The sequence below is a fragment of the Callithrix jacchus genome, chromosome 5, assembly GCF_049354715.1.
Source record: "Callithrix jacchus isolate 240 chromosome 5, calJac240_pri, whole genome shotgun sequence".
Taxonomy (NCBI): domain Eukaryota; kingdom Metazoa; phylum Chordata; class Mammalia; order Primates; family Cebidae; genus Callithrix; species Callithrix jacchus.
Window position 1 is genome coordinate 42574323 of NC_133506.1, and position 6856 is coordinate 42581178.

The 6856-nt window shown below is 47.7% G+C and overlaps 1 non-coding gene across 1 annotated transcript; it reads left to right on the forward strand.

The window, feature by feature from the left end:
- The first annotated feature begins 3451 nt into the window (after positions 1–3451).
- Positions 3452–3615, forward strand: LOC118154083 (U1 spliceosomal RNA). Its single transcript, XR_004744011.1, has one exon. It is a non-coding gene; the product is annotated as a U1 spliceosomal RNA (small nuclear RNA).
- Positions 3616–6856: the final 3241 nt, after the last annotated feature.

Consider the following 6856-nt stretch of genomic DNA (forward strand, 5'->3'; position numbering starts at 1 on the left):
GTAATCCCAGCACTTTGGGAGGCTGAGGTGGGTGAATCACCTGAGCTCAGGAGTTCGAGACCAGCATGGCCAATATGGTGAAACCCTGTCTCTACTAAAAGTACAAATAAATTAGCCAGGCGTGATGACGAGCACCTGTAATCCCAGCTACTTGGGAGGTGGAGGTAGGAGAATTGCTTGAACCTGAGCGGCGGAGGTTGCAGTGAGCGGAGATTGCAACACTTCACTGCAGCCTGGGCAACAAGAGGGAAACTTTGTTTTGAAAAAAAGAAATTTATCCATGGAAAAACTAAGTCTCCCCCCAGCATGATCCTCTGATCCTCTCCCCAGAAGCAATTACCAGATAGCAGAAGGAACCCATACACCACAAGCACAATGCCTGGCCTTTCCTGGTTTAGTTGACACAAATGCCGGCATGTCACACACACTGTTCTCCTCCTTGCATTTTTGCATTCATCAGTATGTCTTGGAGAATTGCTTGCTATCAATTCACATGGAGCTGTTTTATTGTTTTAAGTGACTGTGGAGTCGTATCCACCAAGCAGCTGCATCATCATTTATTTAACCATCTCCTACTGATGGACATTTGGATTCCTTCCAGTCTTTGGCTATAATGAGCAATGCAACAATACATCTCCTTATTCATCTGTCTTGGGCAAGGATTATCTATAGCAAAAATTCCTAGAAGTGGAATTGCTGGGTCAATAGGTCTCTGTATATTAAAGCACTGGGGTAAGTATATGCCAGGGTGTCTGTGTGTTTAAAGTTTTATAGGATTGCCACATGGCTGATGTGCATGCTTCTTGACTATGGAAGGAGGAGAGAAGGTACGTGAAGTTAATTTTTTTTTTTTTTTTGAGACAGAGTCTTGCTCTGTCACTCAGGCTGAATTGCAGTGGCATGATCTCAGCTCACTGCAATCTCTGCCTCCCAGGTTCAAGTGATTCTCCTGCCTCAGCCTCCTGAATAGCTGGGATTACAGGCATGGGCCGCCATGCCCAGCTAATTTTTGTATTTTTTTTTTTTCCGAGACGGAGTTTTGCTCCTGTTACCCAGGCACCGCAACCTCCACCTCCTGGGTTCAGACAATTCTCCTGCCTCAGCCTCCTGAGTACCTGGGATTACAGGCACACGCCACCATGTTCAGCTAAGTTTTTTCTGTTTTTAGTAGAGACGGGGTTTCACCATGTTGACCAGGATGGTCTCGATCTCTTGACCTCGTGATCCACCCGCCTTGGCCTCCCAAAGTGCTGGGATTACAGGCATGAGCCACCACGCCCGGCCCTAATTTTTGTATTTTTAATGGTGACTGGGTTTTCCCATGTTGGCCAGGATGATCTAGATCTCTTGTCCTCATGATCCTCCCAAAGTGCTGGGATTACAGGTGTGAGCCGCTGCATCTGGCCCCCCACTTTGTTTTTTTTAAGACAGAGTTTCACTCTTGTTACCCAGGCTGGAGTGCAATGGCGTGATCTCGGCTCACCGCAACCTCTGCCTCCTGGATTCAGGCAATTCTCCTGCCTCAGCCTCCTGAGTACCTGGGAGTACAGGCACATGCCACCATGCCCAGCTAATTTTTTGTATTTTTAGTAGAGACGGGGTTTCACCATGTTGACCAGGATGGTCTCGATCTCTTGACCTCGTGATCTATCTGCCTCGGCTTCCCAAAGTGCTGGGATTATAGGCATGAGCTACCGTGCCCGGCCTGCCCTCCGTTTTTGTTTTTTTGAGACAGAATGTAATGGCACGATCTCGGCTTACTGCAACCTTGTCTCCCAGGCTCAAGCCATTCTCTCACCTCTGCCTCCCAAGTAGCTGGGACTACAGGCACAAGCCACCATGCCCAACTAATTTTCCCATTTTTAGTAGAGACGGGGTTTCATCATGTTGGCCAGGCTGGTCTTGAACTCCTGACCTCAAGTGATCCATCTGCCTCAGCCTCCCAAAGTGCTGGGATTACAGGTGTGAGCCACCGTGCCTGGCCATGAAGGTAATTTTTTAGGAGCTCCATTTCGTGTGTGTTGGGTGGAACATTTTGGGTAACAATGCCTGAGACCTGTTGTCTCAGGGAGACTTTGGGGAGGAAGCCTCCCGCCTGGCACTGGGCATGCTAAGGAACAGGTGCTCCTCCCTGTGATAGAATTGAGGTCAGCTTGCTTCGAAGATGGGAGGAAGAACAGGATTTAACTATTCATTAGCTGAAAAGATATTGATCAGATCCATACTGTTCTGGCTTAGGGTTCAGCCCTAAGAGCATGTGAAAGGATACTCTTCAAAAACCTAGAGCTCATTCATTCCTGAAAGGAATGAGAAAAAGAAAAACAGGCCGGGTGTGGTGGTTTATGCCTATAATCCCAGCACTTTGGGAGGCCGAGGCGGGTGGATCATGAAGTCAAGAGATCGAGACCATCCTGGTCAACAAGGTGAAAACCTGTCTCTACTAAAAATACAAAAATTAGCTGGGCATGGTGGCACGTGCCTGTAGTCCCAGCTACTTGGGAGGCTGAGGCAGGAGAATTGCTTGAACCCAGAAGGCAGAGGTTGCAGTGAGCCGAGATCGCACCATTGCACTCCAGCCTGGGTAACCAGAGTGAAACTCCGTCTCAAGAAAAAAGAAAAAAGAAAAACAAAACCTAGAGCCCAGTGGAAGTAGAAAACTCAAGCTGGTGATGAAGTCAAATCCCTACAAAGAATTAAATTCCGCCGGGCGTGGTAGCTCACGCCAGTAATCCCAGCACTTTGGGAGGCTGAGGTAGGTGGATCACCTGAGGTCAGGAGTTCCAGACCAGCCTGACTAACATGGTGAAACCCGGTCTATTCTAAAATCACAAAAAAAATTAGCTGAGTATAGTGGTGTACACCCGTAATCTCAGCTACTCAGGAAGCTGAAGTAGGAGAATCCCTTGAACCCAGGAAGCGGAGGTTGCAGTGCGCAGAGATTGTGCCACAGCATTTCAGCGTGAACAAAGAAACTGAAAATGTTGTCTAAAATAAATACATGAAAAATAAAATTGCAGGCCAGTCATGGTAGCTCACACCTGAAATCCTAGCACTTTGGGAGGCTGATGTGAGAGGATCACTTGAGCCCAGGAGTTCAAGACCAGCCAGGGCAACATGACACAACCAAGTCTCAATTAAAAAAAAAAAAAGAGAGAGAGGCTGGGCACAGTGGCTCACAGCACTTTGGGAGGCCGAGGCAGGTGGATCACGAGTCAGGAGTTCAAGACCAGCCTGACCAACATGGTGAAACCCCTTCTTTACTAAAAAAAAAAAAAAAAAAAAAAAAAAAACAAAAATTATCTGGGCATGATGGCACATGCATGTAATCCCAGCTACTCAGGAGGCTGAGATGGGAAGCACTTGAACCTAGGAGGCGGAGGTTGCAGTGAGCTGAGAATGCACCACTGCTCTCCAGCCTGGGTGACAGAGCCAAATTCCATCTCAAAAAGAAAAACTTACCTAGCAGGGAGGATACCATGATCACGAAGGTGGTTTTCCCAGGTGGAGGCTTATTCATTGCACTCCGGATGTGTTGACCCCTGTGATTTCCCCAAATGTGGGAAACTCGACTGCATAATTTGTGGTAGTGGGGGACTGCGTTCTCGCTTTCCCCTGTGAAAAGAAAAAAAAAAAGAGAAAAGAAAATTAAATTCCAAGCCAGAGAACAGTAAAAATGCCCCTATGCTAAGTGCTAATGGGTAACAGATAGAGAATACCGTGGTAACAGACAGAGAATATTGTGGTAACAGATATAGAATACTGTTTGTTTTTGTTTTGAGACAGGGTCCTACTCCCACATCCAGGCTGGAATGCAGTGGTACAAACACAACTTGCTCTAGCCCCAACCTCCAGGGATCAAGCCATCCTCCCAACTCAGCCTCCCAAGTAGCTGGGCCTGCAGGCACACACTACCATGCCTAGCTAATGTTTTTATTTACTTATTTATTATTTTGTTTTTGTGATGGAGTGTTGCTCTTGTTGCCCTGGCTGAAGTGCAATGGTGTGATCTCAGCTCACTGCAACCTCTGCCTCCTGGATTCAAGCGATTCTCCTGCCTCAGCCTCCCAAGTAGCTGGGATTACAGGCATGCACCACCACACCCAACTAATTTTGCATTTTTAGTAGAGATGAGGTTTCTCCATGTTGGTCAGGCTGGTCTTGAACTCCTGACTTCAGGTGATCTGCCTGCCTCGCCCTCCCAAAGTGCTGGGATTACAAGCGTGAGTCACCATGAACAGTCTATTTATTTATTTATTTAATTTATTTTTGATAGGGAGTTTCACTCTGTTGCCCAGGCTGGAGTACAATGGCACAATCTGGGCTCCCTGCAACCTCTGCCTCCCGGGTTCCAGTGATTCTCCTGCCTCAGCCACCCAAGTAGCTGGGATTACAGGCATGCACCACCATGCTTGGCTAATTTTTTTTGTATTTAGTAGAGATGGGGTTTCACCATGTTGGTAAGGCTGATCTAGAACTCCTCACCTCAGGTGATCCATCCATCTCAGCCCAAACTACTGGGATTACAGGCATAAGCCACCACGCCCACCCTAATATTTTTATTTTGTAAAGAGAGGGGCTCACTATGTTTCCCAGGCTGGTCTCAAATTCGTGGACTCACATGCTCCTACCACCTCAGCCTCCCAACGTGCTGGGATTACAGGAGGTAGCCACCATGCCTGCCCAAACATTGTTTGTTTGTTTGTTTTGAGATGAAGCCTTACTCTGTTACTCAGGCTGGAGTGCAGTGACACGATCTCTGCTCACTGCAACCTCTGCCTCCCGGGTTCAAGCGATTCTCCTGCCTCAGCCTCTTGAGTAGCTGGGACTACAGGTACGCACCACCATGCCTGGAGGATTTTTGTATTTTTAGTAGAGATGGGGTTTTGCCATGTTGGCCAGACTGGTCTCAAACTCCTGACCTCAAGTGATCTGCCTGCCTCAGCCTCCCAAAGTGCTGGGGTTACAGGTGTGAGCTGCCACGCCTGGCACCGGGTTTTTTGTTTTTTTACAAGATAGTGGATAGACTTGGATGTCCAAGGTAACAGTAAGAGGTAACATTTGCCGGGCGCGGTGGCTCATGCCTATAATCCCAGCACTTTGGGAGGCCAAGGCGGGTGGATCACAAGGTCAAGAGATCGAGACCATCCTGGTCAACAAGGTGAAACCCCGTCTCTACTAAAAATACAAAAATTAGCTGGGCTAATGGTGATGCGCGCCTGTAGTCCCAGCTACTCGGGAGGCTGAGGCAGGAGAATTGCTTGATCTCAGAAGGCGGAGGCTGCGGTGAGCTGAGATCATGCCATTGCACTCCAGTCTGGGTAACAACAGCGAAACTCCATCTCAAAAAAAAAAGAGGTAATATTTATTCTCTCTGGTAGTAACAAGCACTGAGCAAAATAGTGTCACCTCATGTAAATGTCAGCACAGCCCCTCAAGATTGGAGTAATTGTGGTCTCCATCCACAGGTGAGGAAACTGAAGCTCAGAGAGTCACCCAGTGTCCCCTGCAAGTAAACAGCCAAATCAGGATGTGAGTGCTGTTCTTTCTGATACCAAAGCCCACTTGAAATGCTTCCTGGAACTGGTCAGACTCCAGCTGGGGAAGACAGAACAGACTTAGAAAATCAGAAAGTACAAGGAGGTCACTGCAAGGAAGGGAACACTCAATGATCAGACTCCAGGGGGTGGATATATTTTCCAGCCGAATGCCTGACAATCTACAGAGTACAACACAGATGAAATTGAAAACACTATGCTAGGTGAAAAAAGCCAGACACAAAAGGACAAATACTGTATAAATCCACTTATATGAGGTACCTGGAATGGGCAAACGCAGAGACAGCAAGTCAATGGTGGTTGCCAGCAGCTGGGAGTGATGGATAATGGGAACCCTTAGTGTTTCATGGGTACAGAGTTTTAGTTATACACCTGGCCGATTTTACCACAATTTTAAAAAACATCCAGCCGTGTGTGGTGGCTCATGCCTGTGGATCACCTGAGGTTAGTAGTTTAAGACCAGCCTGACCAACATGGTGTAACTCATCTCTACTAAAAATACAAAATTAGCCGGGCATAGGGATGCACACCTGTAATCCCAGCTACTCGTGAGTCTGAGGCAAGAGAATCGCTTGAACCTGGGAGGCAGAGGTTGCAGTGAGCTGAGACCGCAGCATTGCACTGCAGCCTGGGCAACAAGAGCAAAACTCTGTCTCAAAACAAACAAACTAACTAACTAACTAACTAACTAACAAATCCTAGGCCAGGCCCGGTGGTGACCACCTGTAATCCCAGCACTTTGAGTTGAGGCAGGTGATCACCTGAGGTCGGGAGTTTGAGACCAGCCTGACCAACATGGAGAAACCCCATCTCTACTAAAAATACAATATTAGCCAGGTGTGGTGGTGCATGCCTGTAATCCCAGCTACTCAGGAGGCTGAGGCAGGAGAATTGCTTGAACCCAGGGAGGTGGAGGTTGCAGCGAGCCAAGATCAAACCATTGCACTCCAGCCTGGGCAACAAGAGTGAAACTCCTTCTCAAAAAAACAAAACAAACAAAATAAAAAACGTGAGCTAGGCGTGGTGGCATGCACCTATGGCCCAAGCTAGTAAGGAGGCTGAGGCAGAAGGATCCCTTAAGCCCAGGAGGTTGAGGCTGCAATAAGCAGTAATTGCACTACTGAACTCCAGTCTAGGAAACAGAGGGAGATCCTGTTTCAAAATAAACAAACACACACACACACACACAAACACACACACACACGCCCCTTCACTGTGATCCACCACGTCCTAAACATCTGTCCCCTAGCCCCTGTTCTCTGACCTCATTTGCTTTCCATCCTCCCCACCTCATCCCAGTA